General features: G+C 46.0%; 1 pseudogene; it reads left to right on the top strand.

Annotated features, from left to right (window-relative positions):
* The window catches only part of LOC138528247 (zinc finger protein 107-like), a 135052-nt pseudogene that overhangs the window by 96041 nt on the left and 18189 nt on the right, over positions 1–20822 (top strand).

The raw sequence follows: 20822 nt of genomic DNA, 5'->3' as shown, positions 1-20822 counted from the left end.
TGGTAAGAGTGATAAGAGTGAGAATACCAAGTTATTAGTTTGGGCTTCTCTGTTGGCACGTGAATAGCATTGTTCCAGAGTAGGCCATAATGGTACCACCCAGCGGTAAGACAGCAACAGCTGGAAAATAATGTGAGTACCTGAGCATGTACATGATTGCAGTTGCTGGCAAATCTCTAATGCACATGCATGAGCCAAAACATTTACCTTTGTCAATGCTTTTAACAGGACTTTAGCTAAAAGAACAGATGCGAGCAAACACACGCACAGCTTATAAATCGAATGGGTGAAGGCACACTTAGTTAAGGCATTTTTATTACTTTATGAGCTCATTTATAATGGCAGGTCAACCAGTATAAAGAAATAAAAACACCCACATGCTGTGGGTCCCTCCACACGTGTCCTACTTACTATGTATTTCACTGCAATAACTTCAGTTTAGCCAAAAATAAAAAAGCACTGTGTACAAACAAGTGCTGCACACTGAGAACTGTGGAAACAGCACGAGAAGGGACTGGGATGGAACATTTTGAAAAAATATGCAGCCGTTTAAAATGAATAGTGTCCAGAAACAATAGTGGAAGCCGAGTGGAAGATACCAGATGCACAGAGCAACAGGACTTCAAACACGGCCACACCGTCCTACCCGCAAAAGTGGCTTACAGTGGTCAAAGTAAGTGGCTTGCTGAGGCGATCCCAGCCATATAGTGTAACATAGAATGGACACAAGAAATGGACTGGGCAGAAATAAGAATTGCTCACTAAACCAGGCAGGTCTTAATGTTTCACACTCACGCCTGTAGACTGCTATAGTCTTTGCCGCGAGCTGGACACTTCCAAGAACAGAGGCAGCTGGACCTGCCTCATAAATCACCATTCTTGAATGGCTGGGTATTTTAATGCCAGGCCTCAGAACAGGCCTGTGAGAGCCTCCTTCCTTCTCTGCCTGCCTGCCTGCCTGAGCTACTCAGCTGGCTCGGATGCCTTTTCCCGCCTCTCCCCTCCATGTTTGTAGCCTGACCCGCCATTGCGTCCCGAGAGAACACGAGATCCGACCCAGTCTCCCTGCAGCGTAGGTTGCAAAACCCTCATGCTGACATAAACAAGGGTTCCCCAAAACCTGTGCACTCCCACTTACCTTTGATGTTATTTATCCACTTTTTTGTTTTCCAGCAAGAGCACGACCACCATATGGTCTTCCGCCGCCATTGCTGCTTACAGCAGCTGTGCCAGGTCCAAGAAAATAAAAAGACAAGCCCAAAAGAAGCCTACTCCCAACAAAATAACCAGATAGAAAGAGCGCTCACTTAAAATGCCATGGTTAGGTCTCAAAAGTAACACATTTAACAGAATAGCATAACTATACATAGAACACAGTGTTTTAAAATAAAAATATTTTACTATAATCTGCTGCTCACCCAGCATATAAAAGCCCACTCTCCAAAGAAACACTTTAAAAAAAAAACACCCTTTGTTATAAACAGCACAGTTAAATGAAATTCTCTTTATTAACTAGCTGCACGCATGGACGTAATTTAGGGGTCGCAACTGCGACCCCTGAGGTCTCTCTTGCTACCCCTGTGGTCTCCCTTGCTACCCCTAAAAAATAAAAATCGAAAAAAATGTTTTTTTTAATTATTATTCTTTTTAAAACAGACTCATGGGCTGTGGCCAGCAGCATGTGGCTCTGTTCCTGGAGTGGCTGGTTTTCTTATAGCTATAGCTGGTAAGATAGCTTTGTGGTTTGAGTGCTGGCTGCTGCAAAGTGTGTGCGATCTGCAGGTTCGACTCCCAGCAAGGTCAACACAGCCTTTCATCCTGCTGAGGTTGATAAATGAGTACCAACACAAGTTGGGTGATATTGTATGTATATTTGTTCTATATGAAGCACTTAAACATAAGTGCTATATAATAACACATCATTATCGTTTGGCCTTGGGAGTCTGCTTGCATTCACAGTGATTTGTTAATATGGGCCTATACACACTGATCTTAACGATGCATATGGTGATCCATTCTTGTATGAAATGTATATCACTTTACAGTGAGAGCGTAACCCATATTTTTCATAGTGTACTTAGAAACAATGCTATGTGATGCCACTTCCTGTTTTGTCGAGTGGTGAAAGGTCATGTTCCATCGCTTCCTGTGATGTCACTTCTGGGTGGGGTAAAATTATATCACTTCCTGTGATGTCATCAGATGTTAAGGGTCATGTGATGTGCTACCTCTGGCATTTTGGTGAAATGACGTCGCTGGCTGCACGGCTCTATCAAACAATGACTAAAAGTGGGTGATATTATTATCACAAAATACATTTTGTTGTGTGTCTTGAAAGCACATTTACAAACCCAATGGAGATTAAGCTCATATTACTTTACTTTCCAGTGAAAACAGGGAGTCTCTGCCACCCTGCACGCGCTGCGCTGGGTTAGCCCACGGACACAAGGCGATATTTAAACACCTGTTCACAAGTGACTTAGGGTCGACTGTGCGATCTGCAACACTATGACGAAAACCTTTAGAGCGATCCTAGCCAATGGGGATTCCAGGATGTGAACTATAGCACTACCTCCATCACTCTGAGCTAGGAGTGTAACCTGACTCGGGGCAGGCAGACCCGCAGGATTACTGGGAGAATTCCCTGCTCTTTTTTCCATTTATCGCTCCAGCATGCTGCGAGGAACCGTAGCCTCCAACACAACATGCTTGTGAGATCAAAGGAACCACCTTCTAGGCGGAGGTTCATTAGTATTAAGGAATGAAAATGCCAATGAATCATAAAAGCAAAAGGAATGCGCGTCCGGTGTATGCAGGAAGAAATTGATAGCTGGCCCAGAAGCACAGCGTATTCCACAATTGCTTTGCATGCAGCATACAGAAACCCATTACACGCGCAGCCCGCGGCGAACAGTTACATCGCATACACCGAGGAGCACTTAATATTAGTCACACTTGCACACGGGGGCTGCGTGGATGATGGCGGCCATCGCTCGAAATGATCAAAAACACTTCTGTTTGTGGGGAGGGGAGGTGTAATGCTTACCAGACAAACACGAAATAGGCACAACGAGATGTTGCTGCAAAATTCCAAAATAGAAAGAACAAATCAAGCGCAACAGCAGCTAAATATACCTGCCGCTGCACGGCATGGAGTCCTTCTTCCTCCATGATTGTCTTCATCAGCTTCGTCATCACGTAGGCATCCTACGTGAAAAAACGTCCCTACATCATGAAGCCTTAAAGGCATTCCAGAAAGTGTTGGCAAACTTTTAAACAAACACACAATGCTCTCGGGTCTCATATGGACTTTATTTATGTGCTATTACATAGAGCCTTCTTTTAGCAGAAGCTCAGTTTCAGTTTCCAGGCAGCATATCAGGTGAGTGCATCGATCCAGCTCTGTGAATTCTAAATGCATTTTGTGCGCATTGAAAAACTCTGTATGTATGCAGCAACTTGACCAGCATGGCAGCTGCGTTTGACTTTTTGGGGGGCTTTCATGTGTGTGCAATGTTTTTTTATGCTGGGTCTCAAGCTTTCCCTTATTGCCACATTGGGGATTTTGAGGGTTCTCGGGCCTGCTTGGAGGCCAAAGGTTTCTCTCCCATGGAGTGCATGCTTATGTTTAGGCCTCATGGCTTCCATTTTCACCCAACATAGTCTCACGCTTTACCCTTGCCACATTGGGGATTTTGAGGGTGCTGGGTGCCTGCTTTTGACTGGATGGCAAAGGATTCTCACCCAGGGGGTGCACGATATGTTTAGGCCTCATGACTTCCATTTGGGATGGGTTCTATAGTTTGTCTGGCCATTCGCAACTTGTTTTACCCCTTCTTCCATTAAGTGCTGCTAGTATTTTTACGGTGCGTTCCCTTACTTGTTCCCTAGGGACAAATATGTGTTGGGGACATTTGTGACCAGTCACTTTTTACTGCAAGAAAACTATTTCTGTGGCATGTTTGCTTGTTAAGTGTGATTCCTGGTCAATGGTTTAGCACTTTTACATTGGGTGTTGCAATTTAAATGATCATATCCATATTATGCATTTTACATGCAATTAAAAAGAATGCCAAAAAGGTATGCTTAGCAAAGCATTAAAAAATCATTCAGCACAAGTGCAACTAAGCAAAAGCTGAATGACAATCAGTATTAGTCTGCAAATTATCCAACAAACTCTGTGATGCTCTGAAGTAATCAGCAAGCCATCCCCAAATCATCAAGAAATGTTTCATGGTGATGCTCTTCAAGTAATCGGTAGGTCATCCTAGAATCATCCCCAAATCATCAGGGACAAACATGTTTTGGCTCTTCAAGTAATAAGCAGGTCATCCCAGAATCATCCCCAAATCATCATGGTGATGCTCTTGAAGTAATCGGCAGGTCATCCTAAAGTCATCAGGATCAAAGAGTTTTCTAAAATAGCGATGATGCTGGCATTATCAGCAGGTCATCCTAAGCTCATCCCCAAATCATCACCCAACCTTTCTGAGACATTTGCTGATGACTTTAACAGCCTGATGACTTCTGATGATGTGGAAAGGACTTCTAATGTAGTTCGATGATCATAGGATGACTCCAGGATGGGCTCTAAAGTCATCCTTTTAGACCTGGGATATCAAGTGTTAGATGGGTGTGGCATGAAATGGGCACATTTGCAAAAAAATGCATGTGGAGTAAACAGCATGCATGGACCATTTTATGCATACTGCATGCGTGGATCATTGCATGCATGCATGCATCATTACATGCATGCTTGCTGCACACTTGTACGTGAAGCCCAGTGAAATATGTATCCTATTAGCCGGAGACAGATTATTTTTTTTTTTGTTTAAGTTGGAATTTGGCCGAACACTTATTGGAATCCGAAGCTTGAAGTCATATATCTCATGGGTCTGGCCTGGTGCTGCATGTGAGCATGTACTACAGAGCCATGTGTCAGGCTCTGGGCTTATATAGTTGTCTACATGCTGCTTCAAAGCATGCCCCGGAGAGCAGTGTCTCAGCGTTGGACTTGTGCTGCTGTGTACTTGTTGCTCCTAAGCTGCCCTGGGGAGCAGTGTCTCAGGCTCTGGGCTTGCATTCCTCCAAGAGCAGTGTTTCAGGCTCTGGGCTTGCATGCTGCGGAGAGCAGCATCTCAGCTCTGGACTGGTATAGTTGTCTACATGCTGCTTTCTAACCATGCCCTGGGGAGCAGTGTCTCAGGCTCTGGGCTTGCATGCCCCAAGAGCTGTGTCTCGGGCTCTGGGCTTGCATGCTGCGGAGAGCAGTGTCTCAGCTCTGGGCTGGTATAGTTGTCTACATGCTGCTTCTAACCATGTCCTGGGGAGCAGTGTCTCCAGCTCTGGGCTTGTGCTGCAGTGTACATGCTGCTTCTAAGCTGCCCTGGGGAGCAGTGTCTCAGGCTATGGGTTTATATATGTGTCTACATGCTGCTCCTAAGCTGCCCCAGAGAGCAGTGACTCAGGCTCTGGGTTTGTGCAGTGCATCAGAAGGTGGTGGCCGTGAATATGCGGGTGTCTGAATCTGGAGTCTGATTACTGACCCTCACCTAGTGACCAGTTTCAGCCAGAAACTGATATTACAGCAGCAGTGACATCACATCGGAGTGTGGGGGTCCCAGCAGCTTCTGGTCAGGTGAGTGAGGGGTGTGTAGGAGTGTGCTGTGTCATGTGTGGGATATAGTTATCTCATTTTTTTGGATGTCTGTTTGCCATCAGCAATCACACTTTAGGCGTGTCCCTGAAGTCACACGCTGTTGGCAGTGCCACCCTCCTGGTACACAGCTGACTCACCTGCCAGGCCTCCTGCACGCCCATTCCCTTCAATGCCCCCCTCACTTCCCTGCTCCCCAAGCTATGCTTGAGGGGCGATGGGTGCTGACTAGTTTACGGTAGCAGCATTCACCTGCTGAGCTGTCTGGTGATCTGTGGCACCTGCCATGGTTCGCGTTGTGGCTGTTGGGGAATTTCAGGCAGCGCTCACCATATACTGTAGATCAGAAGAGACCCCTACATCGCCAGCACGTGACTCCTTGGTACGGTTTCATGGAATCCCACGAGCAGGCTCCCCCCCCCCAATTTACATCATGTGTGTTTCCCAGATGGACAGAACAAGTAAGAAAGCCATAGACATGCTTATGGCAGAAATTGACATCATAGGACACATGGGCTAACATGTAACTTCTTAGCAGGAACTAAGATTTCAAAAGCGAGAATCAGAATCACGGGCAGGAGCGCTTGGGACAGAGGCTGTTATGGCGAATTATTGCCCGGAGCTCCTGTAGATGCCGGAAAGGGTCGTCTTTCCCAAGGACATTCTAACGGACCAGGGGTTGACTTTTATGAGTAAGTCTATGGGCGAAGTCAAAGAGCTACTCCATATTACCAACTTGCAAACTTCAGTGTACAATGCCCATGTTAGGCGGAAACCTGTGCAGTTCCCTCTGGGACCACTGCAAAAGATTTAGGACTACAGGTGTTTGGCAGTAAACCCACTTGGTAGCAGTCTGTACCACACAGATTCACTTGGTAGCTGTGGCTGAGCAGTCAGACTTCCCTCAAGAAGAGTTAGACAGTATGTGGAGTATACAATATAGGGCAATTCTTCACAGTAAGACAAGCAAACACGCAACAAGGCTTCAGTGTAAAGATATACAGGTATTTATTTATAACGGAACATCTATAGAAAACACTCTGGCACTATCACGGCAAACAATTCAATTACAATTACTCTACGAAGCAAAAGATCAATCCCCCTAACAATAGTTTGACAAGTCTAGGTTTTACCAGCATCACTTCTTTGCAGACAGAGGTGTATGCTGCCACCTAGATAGCACTCTAGTATTCGTTAGGACGGAAGAGAAAAATTAGTAGGTTACGAAATCAACACAGTTCAATACATCACGGGAAAAACGCAAGGCAAGAAGAAAAGAACCACAATAGATCATAAAGTTCAGAGGCCAGGCCCACTCGGAGAGAGGCAAGGCGATATGTCCCAAAAAGTCTCTTTGTGGAAATGCGTTCGAGTCTGTGTAGCAAATTGTTATTGGAAGATTGAACCAGTTCAGAACAATACGCTAGAGAAAGCTAGTAGGTGACCCTATGGAGAGGCGAGGATTAAGACACCTCACTCTATCCGGCAACAAGGGAAGCCAGGCGGACACAGTACCTTGATTGTGGAGAGACAGCTCCGGCGGGGGCAGTTGTTCCTGGTGGTGGATGCACGTCGGGTCTTTGCCAAGAGTAGAGATGATCTCGTTGTCGAAGAAAAGTGAAGTCCGGTGCACCACCAGGGAAGAGACCAGCCGCGGAGTGCTCCGTCACAAGGCACCACCTTTTGGTCGCGGTACAGGGGTAGTGGCTATCCGGTTGCCGAGGTGCTCTGCACGGGCAATTCGACCACTGCGTCCTGAGGCGAAGAAAAAGCAAAGGGGACTGGTTGTTCCCACCAGTCAGGGGAAGAGACTCTCCGGCAGGGAGATCTCCTCTGTCGTTGGGAAGTGGTGAGTCGGTTCAGCAGGGCTCCACCGGAGGTGTCGTCGTTGCAGGTCGGCTCAGTTTTACCCTCATCGGATTCTTAGGTCCTGTGGCGACTTCTGAAGATCCAGTCCCAAAAGCCCTGCTTTTATGCAGAAAACCCCCATTCATCCAGCCTAGCTGTCAATCAACACACGCTAAGTTGTGAGCAGGGAGGCTCATCACTTGGGCCAATCACACCAGAGTGCGACCGGAGTTGGCAAGGCAACTCGGTCCAGGGTGCCTAAACCCCCTCCCACAACCCTGTGTGACCCAGACAGAATGTCACCACTTTGGAGGGTCTCTGTACAGAGGCCCGCCAAAAGTGGAACAAAGGGCTCAACCTTTGGTTTAGGAGTCACAGAGACGAACACAGACGCCATTTTAAAAAACCGAGTTCTGGCAGAAAATACCATCCGATAGACTTATTTAAGATAAGTAGACCGGTGGTATGTTAGAGATTAATGAGAAAAAGTATCAATCTCCAACAATGGGAAGAATCCCATAGAGTTATATTCAGGGTCGAACATAACAAGTAGTTTCCACTGCCACCAGCCAAAACTCAACGAGGGGAGACGGGACAGTGCCCCCTCGAATAACAGATCCAGGAGTAATCGAATTACCCCTACTAGTACGTCCACAATAGGATGGTTTGTACTAGTTCTGTTAGTAAATTTAGGTGTAGTAAAGCCAATGGTCACTTTACATGCCCGGGGCGACAGTAGTCAGTCCCCGGGTATGGAGTCTATGACGGGGGTCCCAGTGTTACGGCACGTAGTGTGCGGTGTAACACACATAGAAAAACACATGAGGCCCTATGGAGTAAAAGACCCCATAGCCCATAGAACACATTGACAGTCAAAGGAATTACACACATTCATGTCCAAGAGTGGGAGAAAAAGAGTCTCACTCTTGGCAGTATGGAAAAAAACAAACTCCAGAAATCCAGCAAAGCTGCTGGGGCACTCACTAGGTTAGGAAATTCAGCCTAAACAGAGAATTCTCCCTAACACTCTCCCCCCCCCCCAGACTAAGGGACAGGAGGATTTAATCCACTCCTGGATGAATCACATACCTCTAGTTGATGACATACATCCTAGAGAGACCATCAGCATTTTGGTGGTGACACCCTGACCTGTGCTCAATGGTGAAATCGAACCCTTGCAGGCAGATCGACCATCTCAATAGTTTTGGGTTTTCCCCTTTCATTTGCATTAACCATCTCAAGGGTTGGTGGTCAGTCTGAATGACAAAAGTAGAACCATACAAGTACGGCCTAAACTTCCTCAGAGCCCACACGATAGCAAAGCACTCTCTTTCGATTGTTGCCCACCTTGTTTCAGGATCCTTCAGCTTGCGGCTGATGAAGCAAACGGGGTGCTCCCTACCTTTCCCATCCAGTTGACTGAGTACGGCACCTATTCCTACATTCGAAGCATCTGTCTGCACAATGAAGTGTTGGCGGTAATCAGGAGCTCTGAGTACTGGGGCTTGGCAAAGAGCCTTTTTCAGATTTTCAAAAGCCTGATTGCACTCCTCGTTCCATCTAACCTTTTTAGGAAATTTGGGTGAGGAGATGCCATTCATCTAACCTTTTTAGGAAATTTGGGTGAGGAGATGCCATTCAGTGGAGAAGCTATGGTCCCATAGTTCTGTATGAAATTCCTGTAGTACCCAGTGAGGCCTAGGAAGGCTCTCACTTGGGTTTGAGTAGTAGGTGTTGTCCAATTTTGCACAGCTTCAATCTTGCTGAGCAAAGGCCTTATTTCTCCACCTCCTACCTCATGTCCAAGATACCTTACTCTGTCCAATTTGGCATTTACTCGCCTTTATGGTCAGATTGGCTCGTCCAAGAGCCTGCAAAACATCTCACAGGTGGGTTACATGTTCTTCCCAGGAATTGCTGAACACTGAGATGTCATCCAAGTATGCCATGCAGAAGTCCTCCATCCCATTCAGAACCTGGTTTACCATCCGTTGAAACGTAGCAGGTGCATTCTTCAATCCGAAAGGCATTACCTTAAACTGGTATAAGCCAACGGGGGTAGAAAATGCAGTTTTCTCCTTGGCATGGTCTGTCAGGGCTATTTGCCAATAGCCTGACGTCAAGTCAAATGTGCTGAGGAACTTGGCGGCGCCAAGTTTATCCACCAACTCATCTGTTCTTGGCAAAGGGTGGGCATCAGTCTTGGTGACTGCATTAAGAGCTCTATAATCCATGCAGAATCTAAGCTCTTTAGATCCGGCCTTTGGTACTAACACAACTGGGCTAGACCATGGACTAGTAGAGGGCTCTATTACCCTGAGATCGAGCATCTTGCTGACCTCACCTTTGATGTGGGTTCGTACGTTTTCTGACATTCTGTAGCCTCTGCTCTTGCCCGGCAGACAGTCACCAGTGAGTATGTCGTGCTGGCCCCAAGGGGTCAAGCCTGGCGAAAGCGAGAACAGAGAGGCAAACTGATTCAACATAGATTTGCACTCTTCTTGTTGCTTGGGTGTCAGATTGGAGGAGAGATTTACTCCTTTAATTTGTTTGTCCAAAGGTAAGCCTCTGAGGAGATCCGGAAGAGCTTCACTCTCTTCTTCTTCCTCTGACGATGCTAGAAGCAACGCTCCTACATCGGGTCTTGAGACATACGCTTTGAGTCGGTTGGTGTGAAAGACTGTCAGAGCCTCCTTGGGATTGCCCAAGTCCACCAGATAGTTGACCTCTCCGAGTTTACCCACAACTCTGAAGGGTCCCATCCACTTGTCTTGCAAGGCACTCTGCCTTGTTGGGATCATAACGAGAACGAGCTGGTCTTGAGCGAACTCAACCATGTTAGCCTTTTGATCGTGCATGCTTGTCCAGCTTTCAAGTTATCGCTTGCTTCCGTCATCATGTGTGACATTCTCCTCCGGAGACCAATCATGTAGTCAGTCACTCTGACTGGCTTGGGGGAAGGAGCACTCTCCAACCCCTCCTTAATCAGGGCCAATGGACCTCTGACGGGATGACCATAGAGAAGTTCGAAGGGAGAGTAACCTACTCCCTCCAGAGGGACTTCTCTATAAGCAAAGAGAAGGCATGGCAGTAGAAGGTCCCACTTACGCTTAAGGGGCTCTTCTAAAGCACCTATCATGCTCTTCATGGTTCGGTTGAACCGTTCTACCAACCCATTGGTTTGGGGGTGGTAAGCTGTTGAGAACTTGTAAGTAACTCCACAGGTTTTCCACATGGCTTTCATGTAGTGGGACATAAAGTTTGACCCCCTGTCAGAGATTACTTCCTTAGAAAACCCGACCCTAGTAAAAATACCAAGGAGGGCCTTAGCCACAGCCGGAGCTGTAACAGTCCTCATAGGAATTGCCTCAGGATACCTAGTAGCATGGTCTACTACAACAAGTATAAACCGGTTGCCTGAGGAGGTTGGAGGATCAAGGGGACCAACAATGTCAATCCCTACTCTCTCAAATGGGACTCCCACAACTGGGAGAGGCACTAAAGGTGCCACATTCTTGGAGCCAACCTTACCAGAGGTCTGGCAGGTGTGGCAGCTCCTGCAGTGTTTTTCCACTTCGGCCCCCATCTTTGGATAATAGAAGTAGAGCGAGAGCCTTTCCTTAGTCTTCTTGAAACTCAAGTGACCAGCCAAAGGAATCTCGTGGGCTAACTGCAAGAACTGTGGTCTGTTCTCTTGGGGGTACTACAAGTCGTTTGTAGTCTCCAGGTGCAGACTCGGTCGGTTCACTGTAGAAGAGGCCATCTTCCCAGTGCAACCTGTATTTCCCAGGCTCTTGCCCTTCAGCCTGAGCATCTGCCTGGTGGCGAAGACCTTCCAGAGTTGGACATTCTCTCTGTCCCTTACTGAAGTCTGCCCTGCTGGGTCCACCTTCTGCCAGTAAAGACTGCAGCTCAGGATGGTCAACAGGATCCAGATCTCCAATGAGTTCCTGGCCTTCTATTAGCTCTTCCTCAGAGTCTAATTCTACCACACAGGATTGTACCTCCCTCTCAGCCTCAGCTGGAGTTACGGGTGTAACTTTGGACAACCGCGGGGAAGTCCGTGTTGGCTGCACTGGAATGCCGGCTGCGGGTTTCAGGGTAGAAGTCTTAGGTTTCCCCTTCGCTTCTGTTTTCTTTGAGACAGCGGCTGATAATTCCAGTGGAGCAGGTGTGATTTCTCTCTTCATCATCTCCTGGAGAGTACCGCGCATGGTCCTCTCTCTTGTGGGTCTGGTTAGCTCCTGTAACCGTTTACTAGGAGGTCTGGGAGTATGCGATACAACTCAGAGAGTTTTCAAATCGTTACCCAACAGTACGCGTCCTGGTACCTCACTCTGTATGCTGACAGGTATCTTCACAGTCATGTCGTTGCACTGGATGAGAACTGGTAATTGGGGAAGCATCTGCACAGGCCCTCCAGCTAACTTGGTGAGGCGTTTGGGTGCCTTAGCAGCATCCTCAGCCTGAAAAAACGATTTATCCACCACAGTTATGCTGGCCCCAGTGTCCCTAATGGCAGGCGTCTCCTGACCATTCACCTGGACACTGTCCTTATAATACTCTTTAGTATTATCGGGGATAGAATTATAGACATCTAAATTCTGTTGTTCCCACAACCCCAGAGATACTAAAGAAATGCTGGCTGAGACTCCAATGGGTTCGTCAGCTAGCAGTAGAAAGTTTCCACTTGCCATTTGGACTTCCTCCTCTGGAGCGAAGGCTAAGGAGACAAGCTGGACCCCTGAAGGTTTACCCTTACATCTGGGATCTCCTTTCACGTGGTCAGTCGAGCCACAAACAAAGCATTTACCGAATGCTTTCTGGAATGGTGGCTTGTTCTGGCCTCCTTCAAGTTTTACACCAGAAGAAACACTATTCTGCTGTGGTTTTCCTTGTGGCTTACCCTTCTGGTTGTGTTTGGGGCCCTCTTTGGAATTTGAGTTATTAGAATTCTCTTTTGAGTCTTTTTTAGGCTGTTTTCCCTCATCCTTTTTCTGAGTTGCCCCAGAATCCTTGTGAGTAGCCCTGTTGGCAACCCACAAGTCAGCAGCCCTAGCTAGCGTCCGGGAATCTAATTCCTTCGAATAAGCCAAGTGCTGTCTGAGCTCAGGAGAACAGGCATCATAAATAGACTCCAACATAAAAAGATTCTTCATACCCTCATAAATGTTCACTTTGTAACCCTTAATCCATCCCTCTAAGTTTTTCAACCCTTCACTCACCCAGGTAGCCCAAGGGGTACCATCATGCTTTTTGAGGGTTCTAAACCTCTTAAGATACTGGGAAGGGGTCTTCCCGAATCTAGCTATCAAAGCTAGTTTCACACTTTCGTAATCCGTCTTATCCGCCTCCCCCAATTCCATTACCACATCAGTCGCAACAGGAGGGAGCCTAGAGAACAACCAGGGAAGTAAATCATTCCCGGTGATGTCCTGGAGCCCATGATTGTACTCAAACAGTTTTAACCAATCCAACACATCCAATCTCGGTTCACACATACCCAGTTATTCCTTCGGCATCCGGGGTCTTTTGGGACTGGAGCTCCTAGAGGAACCAGAGGAGAGAAAAGCATTTTCCATAGACAACTTTTTCATCTCTAACTCGTGATTAAGTTCTATTTCTCTGAGTCTTAACTCAGCTTGCTTCTGCTCAGCCTGGGCATTCATCCGTCTGAACTCGAGTTCTTGGTTTCGTTCGGATTGGGCTAAGAACCATTTGTATTCTAATTTGAGCTTCATTTTTTCGAGTTCAAAATAAGCAGGGTTACTTGTGGGACCTGGTATGGGCCCCGTAGGTACAGCGGGTAAGGCAGGTAGAGGAGCAGGGGAGACAGTTTTGTTAGCCCCTCCTTCCTCTTCAGCCTCTTCATCACTATCATCACAATTATGATTTAGATCAACACCATCACTGTTATCTACATTTGCTGGAGAAATTGGTTCCTCTGAACCAGTACCCAGACTTTGGTTCGCCAGCAATCTCTCTATTAGTTCTAATTTCTTGCCTCTTACAGAAAGATTCTCTTGCCTACAGAGAGCTCGCAAACTCTCAGTATTTTCACCTGACAAGGATTCTTGACTGTAAGTTTCTATCGTAGACATGTTTTTGAAAGTTGCTTTTTAGTGCTAAGCTTTGTGGTTAGTTTTCCTAAAGTGTCGAAAAGCACTCTAAACTGTATACTCGATACAAATCCCACCGCTGTACAATAGTGTTAGGCGGAAACCTGTGCAGTTACCTCTGGGACCACTGCAAAAGATTTAGGACTACAGGTGTTTGGCAGTAAACCCACTTGGTAGCAGTCTGTACCACACAGATTCACTTGGTAGCTGTGGCTGAGCAGTCAGACTTCTCTCAAGAAGAGTTAAGCAGTATGTGGAGGATACAATATAGGGCAATTCTTCACAGTAAGACAAGCAAACACGCAACAAGGCTTCAGTGTAAAGATATACAGGTATTTATTTATAACAGAACATCTATAGAAAACACTCTGGCACTATCACAGCAAACAATTCAATTACAATTACTCTACGAAGCAAAAGATCAATCCCCCTAACTATAGTTCGACAAGTCTAGGTTTTACCAGCATCACTTCTTTGCAGACAGAGGTGTATGCTGCCACCTAGATGGCACTCTAGTATTCGTTAGGACGGGAGAGAAAAATTAGTAGGTTACGAAATCAACACAGTTCAATACCTCACAGGAAAAATGCAAGGCAAGAAGACAAGAACCACAATAGATCATAAAGTTCAGAGGCCAGGCCCACTCGGAGAGAGGCAAGGCGATATGTCCCAAAAAGTCTCTTTGTGGAAATGCGTTCGAGTCTGTGTAGCAAATTGTTATTGGAAGATTGAACCAGTTCAGAACAATACGCTAGAGAAAGCTAGTAGGCGACCCTATGGAGAGGCGAGGATTAAGACACCTCACTCTATCCGGCAACAAGGGAAGCCAGGCGGACACAGTTCCTTGATTGTGGAGAGACAGCTCCGGCGGGGGCAGTTGTTCCTGGTGGTGGATGCACGTCCGGTCTTTGCCAAGAGTAGAGATGATCTGGTTGTCGAAGAAAAGTGAAGTCCGGTGCACCACCAGGGAAGAGACCAGCCGCGGAGTGCTCCGTCACAAGGCACCACCTTTGGTCGCCGTACAGGGGTAGTGGCTATCCGTTTGCCGAGGTGCTCTGCACGGGCAATTCGACCACTGCGCCCTGAGGCGAAGGAAAAGCAAAGGGGACTGGTTGTTCCCACCAGTCAGGAGAAGAGACTCTCCGGCAGGGAGATCTCCTCTGTCGTTGGGAAGTGGTGAGTCGGTTCAGCAGGGCTCCACCGGAGGTGTCGTCATTGCAGGTCGGCTCAGCTTTACCCTCGTCGGATTCTTAGGTCCTGTGGCGACTTCTGAAGATCCAGTCCCAAAAGCCCTGCTTTTATGCAGAAAACCCCCATTCATCCAGCCTAGCTGTCAATCAACACACGCTAAGTGGTGAGTGGGGAGGCTCACCACTTGGGCCAATCACACCAGAGTGTGACCGGAGTTGGCAAGGCAACTCGGTCCAGGGTGCCTAAACCCCCTCCCACATCCCTGTGGTAACCCAGACAGAATGGCACCACTTTGGAGGCTCTCTGTACAGAGGCCCGCCAAAAGTGGAACAAAGGGCTCAACCTTTGGTTTAGGAGTCACAGAGACAAACACAGATGCCATTTTAAAAAACCGAGTTCTGGCAGAAAATACCATCCGATAGACTTATTTAATATAAGTAGACCAGTGGTATGTTAGAGACTAACGAGAAAAAGTATCAATCTCCAACAATGGGAAGAATCCCATAGAGTTATATTCAGGGTCGAACATAACAAGTAATTTCCACTGCCACCAGCCAAAACTCGACGAGGGGGGACGGGACAGTGCCCCCTCGAATAACAGATCCAGGAGTAATCGAATTACCCCTACTTGTACGTCCACAATAGGATGGTTTGTACTAGTTCTGTTAGTAAATTTAGGTCTAGTAAAGCCAATGGTGACTTTACATGCCCGGGGCGACAGTAGTCAGTCCCCGGGTATGGAGTCTATGACGGGGGTCTGCTAGGACGCCCCAGTGTTACGGCATGTAGGGTGCGGTGTAACACACATAGAAAAACGTATGAGACCCTATGGAGTAAAAGACCCCATAGCCCATAGAACAAATTGACATTCAAAGGAATTACACATATTCATGTCCAAGAGTGGGAGAAAAAGAGTCTCACTCTTGGCAGGATGGAAAAAAAACAAACTCCAGAAATCCAGCAAAGCTGCTGGGGGACTCACTAGATTAGGAAATTCAGCCTAAACAGAGAATTCTCCCTAACAGCCCAAACCAATGGCTTGGTAGAAAGATTCAACAAAACCTTAAAATGAATTCCCCAAAAACTGGTAGACAAGGACAGTAAATGCTGGTACCCAATGAGCCAACGGGCACTATTTGCAGTGAAGAAAACCCCCCAAAATTCCACAGGTTTCTATCCCTTTGAATTGCTCTATGGAAGAGAACCGAAAGATGTCCTGGACATACTCTGGGCAACCTGGGAAGAATAAAAGGAAGCCCCTATTCCCGTCTCGCAAACTGCCACCCGAATGCGAAAACATATGAAGTTGGTCCGAGATGTAGTTTGTACCCATATGGAAAAAGCTTAGAGCCAACAAAAGGCCACTTATGACAAGAAAGTGAATTTAAGATCATTCTCCGTAGGACAGAAAGTACTGGTCCTCCTACAAAACCTCTGAGAACAAGCTGATCTCCAAGTCGCAGAGACTGTATGAAGTAGTAGAAAGAACAGGAACCTGTACTTATAGAGTAGCCGAATCAGATAGAAAACAGAAAATCCAATAATAGCACATAAATCTCTTGAAAGAGTGCAAAGAGAACCCGTCAGACACCCAGGCGAAAGTATTAGCCTTTCTGGTTCCCGAAGACATAGGGCCTCAATACGAGGGGTGCGGTAGGGGGTTAACAGCGCCGGTAGAGCTGCCGGCGCCGTTAACCCCCTACCGCCTCATTACGAGGTCTGCTTGCGGTTCCCGATAAGGACGTCTGCTAAAACCAGGCTTCCTTAGCGGGACCCGCTAGCAGACCAGGATGCTAACAACGGGCCCGTCATTAACGGGCCCTTTGTTAGCATCCTCCCCATTCCCATTGAGCCATATGGGGGCTCAAATGGGAATGGGAATGTACTGGGTCCGGGTTACAGGAAAGGGAATTACCGGTCCCTCCAAGGTCAGAATGGCCTGGTAATTCCCCATTGCTGGAACCCGGACCCGGTACCTGGTATGGGGATAGCCATGCCGCTAAATGCGGCATGGCTACCTCCATACTCGTAATGAGGCCCATAGATAACGCTGATTTAATTCCTTCCGAGTTATCTACTCAATACCAACAGGACTTAAACGATGTAGTAATTTAATTTCCCAATGTATTCTCATTAAAACCAGGAAGAGTAAAAGGTACATACCACTGTATTAGAACACCTAAAGTTAAAGTGGTACATTTAAAATCATATCGACTCCCAGAAGCTCGTAAGCAGATAGTGATAGAGGAAGTCAACAAAATGTTGAAAGCTAACATGATTGAGCCCTCCTCAAGTCCATGGTCCTCTCCTTTCGTGCTGGTCTCTAGACCTGACAGTTCCTGGAGATTCTGTGTTGACTTCCGTCAAGTTAATGCCATATCGGATTTTGATGCCTACCCCATGCCACACATCGACGACCTAATTGATAAACTCGGAGCAGCCACCTTTCTATCTACCCTATATTTATCCAAGTACTGGCAAGTTCCTGTATATTCACCAGATACGGAAAAGAATGTGTTTCAATGCTGCTAGGATTATTCCAATTTAAAGTTCTACCTTTCAGTCTACATGGTGCGCCATCCACTTACCAACACCTCATGGATCAAATCCTACAACTCTATTCTGATTTCTGTGGGGCTTATATGGACGATATCGTCATTTATAGGAAGACTTGCGAGGATCATCTCTTCCATCTTTATACCATCATGAAAGTCCTTAGGAATGCTGGCCTAACTGCTAATCCAGCTAAGTGCAGATCGGCCGAATCAGCCTTAAAATATATTGGCTTCTTCGTAGGGAACATGAATGTACAACCACAACATGAGAAGGTAAAAGCTGTCTTAGATACACCAACTCCCAAGACCAAAAGAGATCTTAGAGCTTTTCTCAGGTTAATAGGATACTACTGAAGGTTTATCCCCAACTTTTCGGACCAAACAGCCCGGCTGACAGATAAATTTAAGAATGCCGAACCCCAGAAACTTCATTGGAATGACGAGGATGAGATATGTTATAAAACCTTGAAGCAGACGCTGTGTCGGAACCCAATCCTAAAGGTAGTCGACTTCTCTAAGGAGTTTGTCTTACAGACAGATGCCTCCCTTACAGGGTTAGAAGCCGTCCCTTCCCAGGTTTGTGATGGATTGGAACATCTCATATTATTCACCAGTCGCAAGCTGTTCCAACGTGAAACATATCACTCTGTGTTGGCACTGAAGGCCCTGTCCATCAAGTGGGCCATTATACATCTGAGGTATTACCTATTGGGAAGAAAATCAATCTTTTTACAGACCACTCACCCCTAGTGTGGATTAGCCAACGCAAAGACTCCAACCCTAGGGTTATGCAATGGTTTCTAGACGTACAGCCCTATTGTTTCATTGTGGAACACAGAAAAGGAACAGTCCAGGAAAATCTAGACTTTCTTTCCTGGTTCTTCTGTGAAACAAATGTGGCTACATCGCATGGAGGAAGGGTATGTGAGAAACTTGAAGATGTCTCCCTAGCTAGTCCCCAGGGATCTGTCATCCAGGTGGCCAGGACATGGCCATCGCTATTGGATCCAGTGCCTGGGGGTGGACCAGTGAGGGAGGATCACCTAGATGGGGGGTCCTCAGGGAGTGGAATGTTTAGAAGTACTTTTTGTAATGTACTGATTAATTTAGTTTTTGGTTTCATTATGTTTAAAATTGATATAAATAACTTTATTTTCAGTAGAAATGTGCTGTCAAATATTTGAAAAGTTGTTTGTAACAGCTAAACAAATAAAAAAAATTTAAAAAAAGAAATGTGCTGTCAATTAGAGCTTTGAGGGTTAGTCTTCTGTAGTGGTTTGTAAGGGTAGATCGTGACTTTTCAGCTGTCTTCATAATATTGTGATTTTGCAGTGGGATGATTTTTATTGGTGGGAAGGTTGTAAGACTAGGGGGGTCATTCCGACCCTGGCGGTAAGGGGTTAACAGCGCCGGTAAATGTGCCAGAGCCGCCAACCCCTTACCGCCTCATTATGAGTTCTGCTCGCGGGACCCGCTAAGGACGCCTGGTAAACCCAAGCATCCTTAGCGGGTCCCGCAACCAGACCAAGGGCCTCATTACGAGGTGGGAGGAATGGGTTTAATGGCGCCGGTAATGGTGCCGGTGCCCGTAAACCCTTACCGCCCAACTCGGAATGACCCCCAATAGGTAAGCGTAGATTTCAAAGGAATACTGTAGACTAATATACAGCAAAACTATACTGTTACAATAACAGACAGATTAATACTATAGTAATGCACCTACTTTGTCGGATATGGTGAGTCATCTTCTTCCGGTGGGTGTCTTCAGTAATGTTCTTCTTTCCTGTAATTTTAAAAGAACATATGTGGGTATATATGGTAATGGTGAAGTACTTTTAGTAAAAGAGGTTGTTCTTTATGAATGTAGGAGGCGTTGTTGGGAAAAAGAGCTAATGTTATTGATAGTCTACTAAATTATGTGAACTATGTTGTCAGAACAGTTGGAATATGAGAAGTGCTATTTGGGAGATCAGAAAAAAACAGGGCAAAAATGTGTGTAAGAAAAAGGTGCATTTGTATGTTACTTTAGTGCTGCTGATTGTAATGAAGGCAGTGCTGTGTTTCTGATATAATGCCTTGTACTGTTTTAAACAACAGGGAAACTGGTCTAGTACTAATGCAATGGAGGATTGTTGCAGCAGTGTGTGGTATCTTATAGTAGAGGTTTGGAAAGAAGAGTACTTTATGTGTAAGGGGAAGTGTTGAACATAGATACAATGGTGGTATACATGTATGTGTGAGCAGGTGGAGAATGGTGGCAGTGGGAGGGATGTAATAAGTGAGGTTGGAAAGTGTGACATTTATAAGGAATGAAAAATGGAAAATGCAGAACTTTTAAAAATGTTTCTTTCTAGGATCATTTTCATGAAAGTTAAAAAATGGATATGTTTATTTATAGCAGCACTGTGTGCACTGGTAACACTCACACCCAGGACATCAAAGATGACATCACAAATGACATCATCAATGACATCCCTGATGATATCACATACCTGGGGTGGTTATTTTTATTCAGTGACAGTATTCATTTTAAGCTGAGGACTTCATGTTTTTATACTTTATTGAAACATGATACACATACAATAAAGGCACTGTGCATGCAGAGCTTGACCGTGTGCTATATTCTGACACATACTATAAAGGCACTGTGCATGTAGAGCATGACCTTGTGCTATATGCTGACCATACTATAAAGGTATTCTGACACATACAATAAAGGCACTGTGCATGCAGAGCTTGACCTTGTGCTATATTCTGACACATACTATAAAGGCGCTGTGCATGCAGAGCTTGACCGTGTGCTATATTCTGACACATACTATAAAGGCGCTGTGCATGCAGAGCTTGACCTTGTGCTGTATTCTGACACATATTATAAAGGCACTGTGCATGTAGAGCATGACCTTGTGCTATATTCTGACACATACTATAAAGGTGCTGTGCATGTAGAGCATGACCGTGTGCTATATTCTGACACATACTATAAAGGCACTGTGCATGTAGAGCATGACCTTGTGCTATATTCTGACACATACTATAAAGGTGCTGTGCATGTAGAGCATGACCGTGTGCTATATTCTGACACATACAATAAAGGCACTGTGCATGCAGAGCTTGACTGTGTGCTATATTCTGACACATACTATAAAGGCGCTGTGCATGTAGAGCATGACCGTGTGCTATATTCTGACACATATTATAAAGGCGCTGTGCATGCAGAGCTTGACCGTGTGCTATATTCTGACACATACTATAAAGGTACTGTGCATGCAGAGCTTGACCGTGTGCTATATTCTGACACATACAATAAAGGCACTGTGCATGTAGAGCTTGACTGTGTGCTATATTCTGACACATACAATAAAGGCACTGTGCATGTAGAGCTTGACTGTGTGCTATATTCTGACACATACAATAAAGGCACTGTGCATGTAGAGCTTGACTGTGTGCTAT

This window comes from Ambystoma mexicanum, chromosome 7q (assembly GCF_040938575.1).
Source record: "Ambystoma mexicanum isolate Mex_15411 chromosome 7q, UKY_AmexF1_1, whole genome shotgun sequence".
Taxonomy (NCBI): Eukaryota; Metazoa; Chordata; class Amphibia; order Caudata; family Ambystomatidae; genus Ambystoma; species Ambystoma mexicanum.
Note: the sequence above shows the minus strand (reverse complement) of the source record. Positions and strands in the feature narration are given on the sequence as shown.